Consider the following 15,071-nt stretch of genomic DNA (forward strand, 5'->3'; position numbering starts at 1 on the left):
ACAATAGCCCTGTAAGGTAGGAGGTCTTATCAACCTCATTTTACAGATAAGGAAACTGAGCTTAGAGAGTTTTAGGTCAGTTGTCTAAGGTCAACAGCTAACATAGTACAGATCAGGAGTCCCATGTGGGTCTGTCTGACCCCAAAGGTGGTTCTTAGCAGAATGATGCTCCAGGGCCTGGCCGGGCTGGGACTGGACAGGGCAGCCAGAGCCTCAGATCACACGGCAAGATCAGACTTGGCCCTGGGGAGTGTTCTCCTCTTGCTGAAGGGAGGGGAGGCAGAGGGCTGGGAGTACCTGCGACTTCTTATCTAGTGGCACTGAGGTACCAAATCCAACATCAGTCCCGAACTGAAAATGCCACAGGCCGGTTCAGGCAGGTGTGTACCTAGGGCAGATGTGCTATATATGGGACACCTTTGCTTCACTACACACATAACTGGCCACTTAAAGCATTTCTTTTCCAAATAGCTACCCCCACGTATTTGGGCAGTTTAAAGGGTGGGGTGAGCTGCAGATCATTACAACTCTTTGATCCTGATTTCTTACTGTTCATTCATAACTTGTAAGTTACTGCCTGAAAAAGGAAAGGAAGAAGAAAGAAAGAAAACAAGTGGGAAGAAAGAAAGAAAGTTTATTCAAGGAAGGTAAGGAAAAGAAGACAAGGAATGGGGGAAAACAATGTGATCCAGAGTTGAATAAAGTAGCGTGAAACCGAGGTCTTTGACATCTTCTCCCCCCACCCAATACCATCCCATAAATCTTTACATTACATTCCACTAAATGTGTCAGAAATGTAACTGCACTTGCAAATGATTGCCGCTATTGAATGAATCCACCCTGGCATATCCATTTGAGCTCAAAATAACCTGTGTAACCTAAGAGTAAATCAGTGACTGGACACCTAGTGCCAAGCATAATCTCAAGCAACATTTAACTAGGTTCAATATTTATTTCCCTGCCTTGAGTCACTTTGAAATGATCTGGACTCAGTTCAGACAGGACCAGCCCTAATTTTATGGTGCTCTTGGAACCCTTCCAGCAGCACAAGGGCTCAGATGTCAGGGAGTTCCAGAAAAATGAGATCCGTCACAGAAGATTTCACAATTTAAGGCACCCTCCTTTCAATATTTTGCAACATGTGAGCCTTTTGACTGAAGATATAATTTTTTGAGAAGGCTTCGAGCACCCTTAAGAAGTATGCCTCACCCACACCCCGACTCCTACCTCCTCCCTAGGGATGGGGTGGGTAAAAGTAACCGGGTTAACAGCTTGTGTAAATAAAATCTCTGAATATCCACAAGTAGGAAAAGAGTAGCCCACAATTGACCACCATTTTCCAAACAATTATGGAAGCCGGATCTGGGAAGCTTTGAGACACATTCAAACAGCAGATAGCGTGGCTCCAAGTTTGACGGATACAGGAACACATCAAATAAATAGCAGACAATTCTCCAGCTTTTGTATCTCAAACGCTCGATCAATAGAAAACCAACCAATTTTAGCGCACATCAGAGATAACTCTCAAGGTGGCAGGATTGACTTATAGCTCCCTGTTAAAGGGGGTATCGAGCTGACATTGAGTGACCTCACACTCAGCCAAAACATTTATTATAAAAGTCTGACGTGGTAAAGTGAAATGATTGATATCGGCCCATTCTGCTCTAAGTGCAGGCTTTCAGTTGGGAGAAGAGTCAAAGACCTCACTTATGAAATCAAACATTTCCCTTTTATTTCTCCTTTATCTATAGATGATTCATCTTAATTCAGAATAACAGCGTGCATTCTGGAGTCTGAGAGACCTAGTTCATGTCCTAGGAGCATCATCTGCCAGCTTTGGAGCAAAATTTTAAGCTTCTTCCAGGGGCAGTTTTCTTATCTATGGAGTTAGGAGGATGGGGCTGGAAGAATGTATTTAAAGCAATTAGTAAAGTGTGCAGGCACATACTCAAGATATTCTAGTCATACTGTTGTTCGAATAATAATGTCATTGCCGTTACTAAAGCAATGACATTAGTAACTAACGTTATTTTGGCTCCTGACTTCACAGTTCCGTAGACTGTTATGCCATCAGCAAAGATAATAATGACAATAACAACAATAATAGTTATATTACTTTCTCGATACCTGCTAGTTACCAGGCACTACGCTCAATGCTTAAAATATATTTTCTCATTTAATTCTTACGACAACCCTTTGAAGTTGGTTGTTGTTATTATCCCAGTTGTTAGAAATGAGGAAACTGAGGTTCAGGGAAATGAACAAAATTACTTGAGATCACACAGTTGGCAAACATCCAAACACACTACATTGCACTGGCCTCCCTGCCCCACGTCACATAGATTATTGCTTTTTGTCTTATTACATCCGTAGGGGAACAGAAAACTTTAATAATTTGGGGGAAGTCATTTTATCTCTCTGGACCTTAGGTTTTCCATCTGTCAAATGAAAAAGTTGGAATGGATTATATCCAAGATTTTAAGATTTCAGGATTCTAATGCAGTAAGTTGCTGTCAAGGGAGAAATGCTTGGAAAATGTGTATATTGGATTTTTTTTTTTTATGATTGAAAAGGAGATGGTGTACAAGTCTGAGGCGGTTGCTTCCTCCAGTAGGGCTGGAAGGAAGAACATCATTGCCCTTTCCATAATGGCCCGATTCCCTCTTCTCAAAATATCCTTTCAGACTCTACTGTGGAGGAAGCTGTCAGCTCACCCAGTTACATTTGTCTGCTGTGTCCATGGTATTCTAGCAGAAGCTAGGACGATCCTTCATTTGCATTGACCTTTACTCCCTGATCCCAACCTTGATTCCTCTGAGATGCTTAACAATATCTCCTTTCCAAATACTAAAGTAAATCCTCCTGTCATTCTGGGACTAATGTTAAGATTAAAAAGTTATTGATATTGGGTCCTCACACTTCAGGGTAGCTGTAAAATGAAACCACTGATCACTGTTGTTGTTGGGTTAGAGCGTTTAAAGTATTTCACATCCTGGCCACAAGCTAAGCAGTTTCCAGATACAGCCTGTTTTGGGGCTGGGCTTCCAGGCTAGAGAAGGTTGGCAAATGTAAGGAGAAGTGGCTTGAGGATGGAAGGGTCTGGAGGTTATAGAGGGGAGTCTGAGCCTCAGTTTCTGGCTGGATGCAAGCCCTGGGCATTTCCTGGTGACCTGTGTCTAGTGCCATGACATAGACCCAGTGTCCTGGCTCTGAGCCCTCAATTTCGCTTCTTGATCATGGCTGTCTGCTGGTTTTGGCCTCTTGAGCCATTGTTTTATCCTGGTAGTGAGAAGGGCATGCAGAAATATTGTATATGATGGATTGGCTCTTCAGAAATAGTCAGGACTTCACATTTTGGCCTTTCACTCTTTGGGGTTTAGACTAAGGAAAAAGTGAGCTGAAAAAAAAAAAAACATCTGTCTTCAGGTCCTAGGGCTAGTCCTTGTATAATGTGTTTATGTAGACAGGAACCTGTGAAGAGGATCATTTGATCACTCCAATAATTTCAATCAAACCACAGATTGTTGGGGGAAAATCAGAATTAAACAACTTATTGAAACTAAAGATACTAATCAGTTATGTGGCTAAATTAGAAAAAAACATTTTCTTTAATGTGTATGCTTTAATCAACTTACGTGTGAGGCCCCAGACCAGGTCAGGGTCCAGGCAGATGCATGGGAAGTTCCAGATGGCCATTTCATAACTTCTGACAATTTGAGGAATGTTAATAGAAAATCTCCATTGGGTGAAGTGTTTTAGGGATTGGGGAGGGGGACAGAAGTTGACGGTGTGCTTTATGGAATATTCTTTCAACATGGCATTAGAAACCAAGAAAACTCTTGAATATTTGCTATTGATTTATTTTAAAATAAATAAGAATACATATATATATATTTTTTTTTTTTTAAAAAAAGAAACCAAAACAACTCTTAATCTGAGAGTGATTGGTTCTGTTACTTTGTACCTGCCCATTAAAATTCAGAAAGTTACTCATTTTTTGGGTATTTTCCATGGGAGGATTAGAATTAAGTTTTTAAGCAAGATTTTTTGTCTTTTTTTTTTTTTTTTGTCTTTTAAATATTATTTACTGAAAATGTGACCCAACATTTTATGGAAAATGTACAAAAGACATAAAAATGTCTTTTTTTTTTTTTTTTCCTGGAGGTCTCCCTAATCCTTGCAGTTCAAGTCTTGTAGAGATTTTACCAAACCTGTTTTTCAGGGATTTGAAATCTGCTCATAAAAATTAACTGCGGGCCTTTATGCAGGTTAAAAACAGAATTCATGTGGTTTTTAAAAAATCTTGTAAGCCTTTAAAAGAAGGACTAAGAAAAATATACCTTCCTAGATGGCTTTTCCTGTGGCTACATGGCCTGCTTAAGGAACCATTACAGTTCAGTAGATCATCTTACCCCTGCCCCACAGCAGGACGAAGTATTTCCGGTTTTATTCGGAGCCCTCAATGGAGAATGCCAGCTGTTCTTTTTGTTTGTTTGTTTTTCCTACTGAAAATGGAATTAAGAGCTCAGGAAAAGTATAAGATAACTTCACAGTGCAGAGCTTGAATTCCTGTGTGGGTCCCAAGGGGGCTGAGTTCTCACTCACCCTGTGCTCAAGAACTGGTTATATTGTCCTTGGAGCCAGTGTGGAACATCAATCTTATCCTCCCAGGCGTTGGAGGCCAGACCTGTCCATGGCCCAATCCGGTTTCTTTTGGTTCCCCATAACAAAGGAGGATGTGCTTTCAAGGTCATATAGGTCATCTCCCGATCCAGGGTCAGCTTGGCTCAATGGGAAGCTAAGAAAATACCTCTGGGCTACTTCACTCATTCTTAGGAGGAGGAGAAACTTCCATGACTGCTGAGGACAGCCTCTTTGGACTCTGCTCAGTACAGCTCCTGCTGATGCTTTTGGCTTGTCTTAGGGTGATGTCACAATGCCTTACCCTTGTGGGATTATGGGAATGCACCAAGATTAGCTCTTTGGTGGGAGGAAGAACTATATTACAGGAGATACAAAGGTTCATTTATTCATTCATTCAAGCTTATAGTGAACATGTACCCTGCACAAGGCACAGTTCTCAGTGCTAAAGTCATGAGCTGAGAGATGTAAGCCTTGTCCTCATGGAGCTGGAGCCTCCAGGTGAGAAGCACACTTTATGGCACAGTGTGTATAGTGAGTAACTCAGCACTAGGATGGGGGCTGTGGGGCGGAGGAGTGGCATCTAACCCACTCCTCTACCCACAGGTGGGGAGGGGTTTATGGAAGGCTTCCTGGAGGGCATAACTCATGGGTGAGGTTTGAGGAACAGATACAAATGAAAGGCCTGGTATCATCGTTACAGTCAATAATTCATTTCCAAGATAGGGATTTTGATGTGACGACTGTAATTGAGTCCCAAAGGGTATAGCCTTTTAGGATGTAGCCTGGGATCCTTCCTTTCTAGCTGCTTCTTTGAAGAAGGAACCATTTTATTCCCTAACACCCAATGTGGTCTCCAAAGGACTTTATCCCATTTACTATCAAAGCCCCTAAGATTAGATTACAACTTGACCAAGCTCGGATTCCCATCCCTACTTTCTGTTATTTCTCTATGTAGGACTAGACTGGTCACTGCTGCTTGGCCAGGTCACACTGTCTATCTCATAAAGGATCTTACCAGAGATGCTTCTCAGGAAAGGGACTCTGTTCGTTACATGTCCCAGCATAGTGCTTTAACTACAGTTCCCATGGAGTAAGAATTAACTACTATGTGGTATCTCAAAGCTGAGACAGAAACCTAAATGATGTCGCCTTCTGAGCGAAGAAAAGCTTCCTTATTCTGAAAGGGAGAAATCCAATAGCTTCACCTGTCTATGACTTAGAGCCTAGTAACTAACAGGTAACATGAGCTCATGCCCTTTCCTCAAGGGGGCAGCTCAGGTCCCCTCTAGACTTGTAACTTTATTCCTGATTTTAATAGGTTTGGGTCTCTTGTTTCTCAGCCCCCAGATGTTAGCTGCAACAAGCAAAGAACGGGGAAGGAATGAAGGAGTTGGCTTCTAGAGAGGACCAGCAGAGACGGTAGTCAGTGGGGCAACAGGGAAAGAGCAAGAGGAGACCCATGAGAAGTAGGCACTAGAATTTAAAACGTAAGGAAGTTCTGGCCAAGTGGGCTGGAGGTCGAGATTCGGTAAGAACCTTGAGTTTTTCCTTTCTTCAGTGAGTCTTGGATTCTGCTTTCCTGGTATTTTGTCCAATTGAAAAATGCACTAAGCATTTTCCTAATTTTTAATTGACATGAAAATTACGGTAATTTGTGAGAAGAAAGGACTTTCTCGAGTCACTTTATAAGTCATGACAAAGGTATTGCTCTCCTTGATGAGAACTAAGGTAGAACCATATTCTTTTAAGTACTCTTTTCTTAAAGGAGAGTAACAAGGCTTAATGGATGAGCAGCGATTGTTTACCTGGAACCTGTTTCTATACTGTTTCTGGCTTTGCTTTCTCTAACTCTGAAAATAACTCTACCCTCCTATTCTGTGTTGTTGTTGTTGTTTTTAATGGGGCTGGTTGCCCTGACAGAAACGTATGAGTGATACTCTCTTGTAACAGAGGTGTGCATGCAGAGAGGTTTTTAGACACATAGTGTATATTTACATGAGACTTGGGAAAGGAAACTCAGGCCATCAAAGGGATATCAGATGATATCTAGAAGGTAATTAGGGAATAAAAGAGGTTGCGCTCTTCATCGTACAGCTGGGGAGACTGACACACAGCAAGGTGAGGTAATCTGGTTGAGGTTCTATGAAGGGCAGTGATGGAATTGATATGAACCCCCTCGGATCCTGAGGTTTTCCATCAGATTATGATATTAACGTTAAATTTGTATGCCATTCAAACTAGTTGACCCTCCCTTTCATTTTTATGCATGTCCTATATTTTATTTATTACGTGTTGGAACTCTTCTCTTGACACTGCATTTGAAATTATGTTATGGCTCAAGCTTGAAGGTTTATAATGCAATGGCCAGACTTTCATTTGGCACCGTTTCCCAATGATCTAACTAAGCCATTTAAAGCTTAGCAAGGGAGCCCAGTAAGACACTGAAGTTCTGTCCTGGAGCTGATTGGCTGAATGAGTCTTGGCTCCCCAGAGAAACCTCAGGAACAATGATTGGCGCCGTCACACTACTTTTGTGGCCAAGGTGGTACATCTCCTGGGAACTTCCCTGGCACTGCTTCTGTGCCAGGTTTCACATGGCCCCACCTGTTACTGAGGGGCTAAGAGAACCACAGTGAACCCAAGCAAGAGGATTTATCGACTCTTAGGGGCTCTTTCCACACGTCACCATCACCCTGCCCTTTCTTCTCCATCCATCACAGTCTATCAGGATCGTTCTTATAACGTCTTTGAGAACCTTGAAGAAATGTGCCCATCCATTCATTCTACATCCATTCACAAATACTAGGCACCTCCTAAGTGCCTTGCCCCATGCTAGACAAATATAACATGTGATCCCCATTCACCAGTGGAGTAAATGCCATTGTCCAGGTGAGGCATAACCACATAGAATAAGGTATAAAAGAATACAATGCAAGTAGTGCAGAGAATGGAGTATGGCATATGGGAAAGAGCATGGGCTTTACAGATGACAGATCTGGGTTGAAATCCCATCCGCTGCCGCTCACTGATTCTGTCACCACAGTTTCCTCTAATGTAAAATAGGTTGTGGTAGCTATGAAGATTAAATAAGATAGCATATATGAACTGCTTAATATAGGCCCTAGTATGTAGCGAGTAGTCAATACATATGTGCATGCATAAAATATTATTATTATATAGATTATAAGAACGACAAGAATTGAGAAAAGTGGGAGCTCAGTGCAGGCTGGATGAGAGGAAGAGACCTATACAATGGGAAGATGTTGGTCCTTGAGGAATGAGTTCAAATTAGACAAGCATGAGGTTAGAAGAAGGACACCCCAGGCAGTCCCGGACACACAGGAGAGCAAAGGTCTGGAGGCAGCAGGGAAGGTCTGGAGGGCTTCCTGGGAGAATCCAGGGGTAGGGCCCTTGGGGAGCATGGAGATGAGGTGTAACCAGATTTTGGCGAGGCAAAGCCTCCATCTCCTCTCTCAGGTAGCCCTTACCGGCCTTGGTCTGCTTCAAAAGCTGCAGGCTTTCGAAATGTTCTTGTAACTGTCACTTCTACCACGTTTTAGCAGAGGTAATCCAAAGTCTAATAATCAAGAATGTTTTTTGTTGTTGTTGTTGGGGGAAGTGGAAATACCAGATATACTGACTGAGAAGAAAGACCTAGCAGATAAAAAAAGATCACGGAAGTGGAAGAGCATCTGTCATTTTCTTACGGGGTCTCCCTCTCTACTTCCAAGGCCCTTGTAAAGTCCTGCTGATTTATGACTTTGGCAGACTTATGACGTTCTTGACACTAGAAAATTATCCTCTACCTCTACTCCCAAATGGCACAATGAATATGGTTTAGATTTATTTGTTAGCTTATTTTCAGTTGGGCTTCTACAAGTTGTCGTCTTCTGCTATTTCTTCCTAATTACATATCATGGTAAATTCCTCCCACCCCCAGAAAACCCAGAGGCATTAGCTATCTCCATTACCATTCACAGACCTGCTTAGCTGAATGGGCAGAAGTCTGCTGTAGCCAACTTGCTATCCTGAAAGAATGATTATGTGTCCCTTGGGAATTTTGTGAAGTGTGTTTCTTGATAGCCTCACAGAGAAGAGAAGCAATATACATTTCCCATCCAAATCGGTGTGCAAAGCTCCTTGCAAATGAGTTTCTGAAGTTAGGGGTCAATAATAGCTGGCACCTGGGTCATCTAGCTAGCACTTTTCTTAAAATAGGGTAATGGAAATAGCTCAGTTCCCAATGTCCACACTCAGCAACCCCTTGCTCTTTTATTTTAAAAAGGAATTAGTATAGCCTTTTGAATTGTCATTGTGACTCCTTAGGTCACAGAGAAACAGCCTGCAAAATCCATGGGTTGCAAACTCATTATATATTAGCTGCAAACTAGAGAGACCAAGCTATTTGGTGCAAGGATGTTATTTTATCCCCTCTTCCCTCCGTGATCCATGTTGTGCAAACAGAAAATAGGATGTTATTTACCTACTGATCTCTTGGGATGAGGCAGAGCTGTCCAAAAACAACGTGTAGGGGATTGTTTAAATTTGTTTGCAAGTTGGTATTATTCCATTTATTTCTTCTATTTTTATTTATTTATTTATGGCTGCATTGGGTCTTCGTTGCTGCGTGAAGGCTTTCTCTAGTTGAGGCGAGCGGGGGCTACTCTTCGTTGTGGTGCACGGGCTTCTCACTGCGGTGGCCTCTCTTGCTGCAGAGCACGGGCTCTAGGCACACGGGCTTCAGTAGTTGTGGCTCGCGGGCTCTAGAGCGCAGGTTCAGTAGTTGTGGCGCACAGGCTTAGTTGCTCCACGGCATGTGGGATCTTCCCAGATCAGGGCTCGAACCCGTGTCCCTTGCATTGGCAGGTGGATTCTTAACCACTGTGTCACCAGGGAAGTCCCTCTTCTATTTTTAAAATAACTGTTTCCTTTGCTGCATTGGCTTCAGGTACAGCAACAAAGAATGAACATCTTCTAATAAATAAGATGTTAAATAGCAACAGTGATTCAGCTTATTGTTTTAAGTACATAAACTGTGTTCCTGGGTTTTTCCTATGGGGAGAGAGGGTAATGAAAATGAATGGCTCCCAAGCTTGATATCTATTTGAGAGACACGGGGATTCTGTATCATTATTAAAAAGGCGAGTGCCCTAACCTCATATGCTTCTTAGTGACTCAACCCTAACCAACTCCAAACAAATCAGCAGATCTAAATTGTGATTAAGAACGAGGCAGCTTCTCTGTTATAAATGTGTTAATATTTATTGTGCTACGGGAGTGGCGACGTGGAGGAGGGAGAGGCTGGGGACTCTACTTGGAGCAAAAATGATAGGAAAACCTCCAGGAAGAGGCTTCAAGAGGGACAGTACAATCCCGAGCGAAGGTCTTAATTCACAGGTGCTTCCCAAGAAATAAAAGAAGGGGCTTCTCTCTTGTGTGTGATGTGGAGGTCATGTCAAGTCTCTTTCATGGGCAGCGTCTGCCACAGCAGACAAGCATCCTGTCTGCCAAAAGATTTATGGTGAAAGAAATCCTAAGGATGGGCTCATTAAAGGGGGAAAAACAAAACAAACTAAAACAAAACACCTCATTTTAGAATTCAGCTATCTCTTGCATAAAACAAGCCCAGTCTTTTGATTTCAATTTTCTTTTTTTAATCACCACCTCTTCAATTTTTAATCCCTGAGAAAACAGACAATTGCTAGTACCTTAGGCCTCTTTGGGGGGATATTAAGAATGACTCCTACGTTTAGTCCTATTTTCAGAGCTGATATTCCATTTTCTTGGAATCTTATGTCAAGAAGCTCTTGAAATAGTCTCTTTCTCAAGAACAAATCTTGATCAGTTTCCCCAATTTGTCAGGTCCTGGTGCCAATTAATTACAGTCTCTTTGATTATCTCTTTCTGTTTTGTGTGTGTGTGTGTATGTGTGTGTGTGTGTGTGTGCGTGCTTTTTTCCCTCCTGATCACTTCTCTCTTGTCTTTTATTTTCTGCTGCCGTGTTGCAGCAAGCCTCAAGTTGATATTTCTCCCATTATTTCTCTGACGTTAGTCTGTCAATTTCTTGCCCATCAGAACATATCAACAACTAAGACTAAAGCTTAGGTCCCACAGCTACAGGTCCTATAGCAAGAAATACAAAGATAACATCCCACTGTAATTAGGGAAGGTGGCCATGCATCACAATTACAAAAAGGAAGCAGGTCCCCTGCTGCAAGTGCAGTGACCTATTGAAAGCCCATCATGAGTATTAATTGGTGCAACGCTTTTGGAAGACAATTAGACAATATCTATCGCATTGGAAAAGGCACATACATTTGACTCAGTAATTCCACTGTTAGGAATTTATCTTATTGATATATAATAGATCTACAATACATAAATATATACACAGGAATTTAATTGAGCGTTGTTCGAATAAGAATAAAAATTAAGCCAACTTAAATATCTTACAAAATAGGACTAAATAAATAAAATATGAAACATCTTTACAGTGAAATATCAATGCCGATATGGAAAGTACAGATTATGAGATTCAAAAAGTTTCAGAACTATTCGCATAAAATGGTTTTATTTATATTAAGAATAGTGGCATAGTATCACACTATAACCCAAGGTATAAAGTAAATACACGAGTCCATACTGATATAAGTAAATAAATAAGGAAGGAAGGATTTTTTCCTTCAGAAGAATTCCAAATAATATATATAGGTATCACCCCCTATATAAGGAGGTAGAGCTTAATTCTCTTTTCCTTGAGTGTGGGCCAGAGTAAGTGACCTACTTCCAAAGAATGGAGTATGAAAAGGGAAAAATACTAATGTTACAGAGGAGAGAATGGGTAGATATTACCCATATCACCATTATCAACATGGTGATAAGCCATGTTGATAGTATGTACCCTCTGATATAGAGTGATGAGAAGGGCACTTCAACTCTGTGGTATTCTGCTTCCAAACCCAAAACACCAGTGTAATCATGAGAAAAACACCAGACAAATACAAATTGAGAGGCATTCTATAAAATATCTGACCAGTACTCCTCATAACTGCCTGTGGTAATGATAAAAACGAAAGACCAGAAAACAGAGCAGAGGAGATTAGGAGAGATGACAACTTAATGCAGTATAGATCCTGGTTGGACTCTTGGAACAGTAAAAAGGACGTTAGTGAAAAAAGGAGTGAAATCTCAATGAAATCTGTAGTTCAATTAATAGTAATGATTCCATGTTAATTTCTTAACTTTGATAAATGTACCATGACTATGTAAAATGTTAACAATAAGGGTACCTAGATGAAGGGTATATGGGAATTCTCTGTAACTTTTCTGTAAATCTAAAATTATCTTTTTGAAGTTAATCTTCAAAAGGCAAGGGAGGGTTTTGATAACACACTCACGCACAGAAATCTCTGGAAGTCTAGCCAAGAAACTGTTAATATAGTTTACTTCTGAGAAGCAGGATCGGGGGGAGGGCATGGGAAATGAAGAGAGAGAGAAAGACAGAGAGAGACAGAGTCAGAAAGAGACCAAGAAAGGCAAAAGTAGGAATTTTATATTTTCACTTTTACTACTCTTCACTATTTGATTTTTTCCCCGTGTTTGACTTTTATATGGCCACCATGATTGTCAAACCACTCTCCTCCCTCAACACACTGTCAGCTCATCTTTCCAAAACAAAAGGGGAGACATTACATTTAGCCATTGTGCTTAAGAAAAACTGTGGGCATATAGCTCTGTGCAATGGTATTAGCTTAATATCTATGCCTATCATATAATGCATCTCATACCCTGCATCTCACATTTCAAGGTTTTAGTTCTCCTCAGATTGTCATTTATCATAACATTAGTTATAAGAGAACAATCCTTCAAATCAACAGTCCCCCTTGCTAGAGATTTATTCAAGCCCAAAACACTTATGTTCCATCCCTAGTAAATTTTTTTTTAAGTTGACTCTTGCATATAGATTGCCATACCTAATTCACTGTAATAATAACAAAAAGTCGTTAGTCCACACTGGCATCATCTTGAGGCCATGGATTGTTTCAGCAGAGGAGAACTTCTCAGTGAGAATCACATCCAATTAGTTGTTTGGGAAGAGGAGAAAATGATTGTCAATTAGAGGATGTTAAACTTGTAGCTATCTAGAAAACAATAAAATAGATAATGGAAATGAAAGCCACTTGATATAATTTAGTTCATAAACAGAAGTCAATCAGAGACCACCTTTCCTACCTCCTCTCAAGATGCAACAAAGATTGTAATGTTCAAGTAAAGAGTTTGGGCTGGGGTCAAGAATTTTTGAGACTGTGTGTAAGAAAACTGGTGCACACACCTTGTCTGATGATGAGGCTTGAGGAGAAGAAGGAGGAGCATGTTTGCTCAAAGAGGAGTTAGAAGGAAGGGAATAAGACTAGTGATGTCTCACTTCTGGGTAGAATAATTATATGTTAATGGAGGTAGGTTGAATGTAGAAAATTATCTTGGCATCTGGCTAAAAATCAGTGAATTGTGTCTGCTGTTCTGACGATAAAGTTCAAAAAGTTGACAGAGACTGTTTTCTCAAACACAGACTTTTGTGTAGATTTGTCAAGTTTTTTTCATAGTTTTGCTTTATTTTTGTTTTATGGTTTAGACAGGACAGGTTCTCTTTTGTTTTTTGGTTTCTTTATATTTAAACTACATCTCTAGTAACTGGGTCTCTTTTTCTCCATTCTAACTATCTCTGTTTAGTCTGTAAACAATTAATGAAACTATTGATATGGTTGGATTTAGGTCTACCATTTTATTATTTTTTGTTTTGTTGTTTCTGTGTTCTTTGTTTTTCTTCTTTTGTCATATTTGAATTGGCTTTAAAATGTTTATAATTCTCTATTGTATTTTCAGATTGTACCTCTTTACATTGTTTTTAGTGGCTATTCTAGTGATTAAAATATACATACATGCGTACCTTGGAGATATTGCAGGTTAGGTTGCAGACCACTGCAATAAAGCTAATATGACAGTAAAGCAAGTCACATGAATTTTTTGGTTTCCCAGTGCGTATAAAAGTAATGTTTATTCTATTATAGTCTATTAACTGTGCAAATACTTTATATCTAAGAAAACAATGTACATACCTTGATTAAGGATACTTTATTGCTAAAAACTGCTAACCATTCATTTCAGCCTTCATTGAGTGATAATCTTTTTGCAATAGTAACCTCAAAGACCGCAGATGACCATAACAAATATAATAATAAGGAAAGAGTTCAAAATTTTTGGAGAATTACCAAAACGTGACGCAGAGACAAGAGGCGAGCAAATGCTGTTGGAAAAACGGCACCAATAGACTTGCTCAATGCAGCGTTGTCACACATCTTCAATTTGTAAAAAAAAATGCAGTATGTGTGAAGCACAGTAAAACAAGGAATGCCTGTACTTAACTTTTCACAGTCTACTACTTAACGTTAATATTCTACCACTTCATGTAAAATATAGAAACCTTACAACTGTGTGAGTCCATTTTCTGCCTTCCTATCCTTTGTGCTATAATTTACATGTATCATCAACACACATTATGAGATATCAGACAATGTATATATATTTTTTAAATGCTCATACATTTCAAAGAAATAAAGGGAAAAAGGTCTTTTATATTTACTCAGATATTTAACCAGATGTAAACGATTTCTGATGTTTTATATTCTGTCTTGTAAAGTTGAAAAATTTCCATTAGCTTTCCTTATAGTACAGATCAGCTGACAATAAATTCTCTTAGTTTTATTTTATATGAAAATGTCTTTGTTTTTATTTATTTAATAGATCTTTATTGGAGTATAATTGCTTCACAATACTGTGTTAGTTTCTGTTGTACAACAAAGTGAATCAGCCATATGCATACATATATCCACATATCCCCTCCCTCTTGAGCCTCCCTTCCATTCTCCCTATCCCACCCCTCTAGGTCATCGCAAAGCACCAAGCCGATCTCCCTGTGCTATGCTGCTGCTTCCAACTATCTAAATATTTAACATTTGGTAGTGTATATATGTCAATGCTACTCTCACTTCGCCCCAGCTTCCCCCTGCCACCCCGTGTCCTCAAGTCCATTCTCTATGTCTATGTCTTTATTCCTGCCCTGCCGCTAGGTTCATCAGTACCTTTTTTTTTTTTTTTTTAGATTCCATATATATGTGTTAGCATACAGTATTTGTTTTTCTCTTTCTCACTTACTTCACTATGTATGACAGACTTTAGGTCCATCCACCTCACTACCGATAGTTCAATTTTGTTTCTTTTTATGGCTGAGTAATATTCCATTGTATATCTGTGCCACATCTTCTTTATCCATTCATCTGTCCATGGACACTTAGGTTGCTTCCATGTCCTAGCTATTGTACATAGTGCTGCAATGAACATTGTGTACATGTCTCTTTTTGAATTATGGT

Source organism: Delphinus delphis, chromosome 3, assembly GCF_949987515.2.
Source record: "Delphinus delphis chromosome 3, mDelDel1.2, whole genome shotgun sequence".
Taxonomy (NCBI): Eukaryota; Metazoa; Chordata; class Mammalia; order Artiodactyla; family Delphinidae; genus Delphinus; species Delphinus delphis.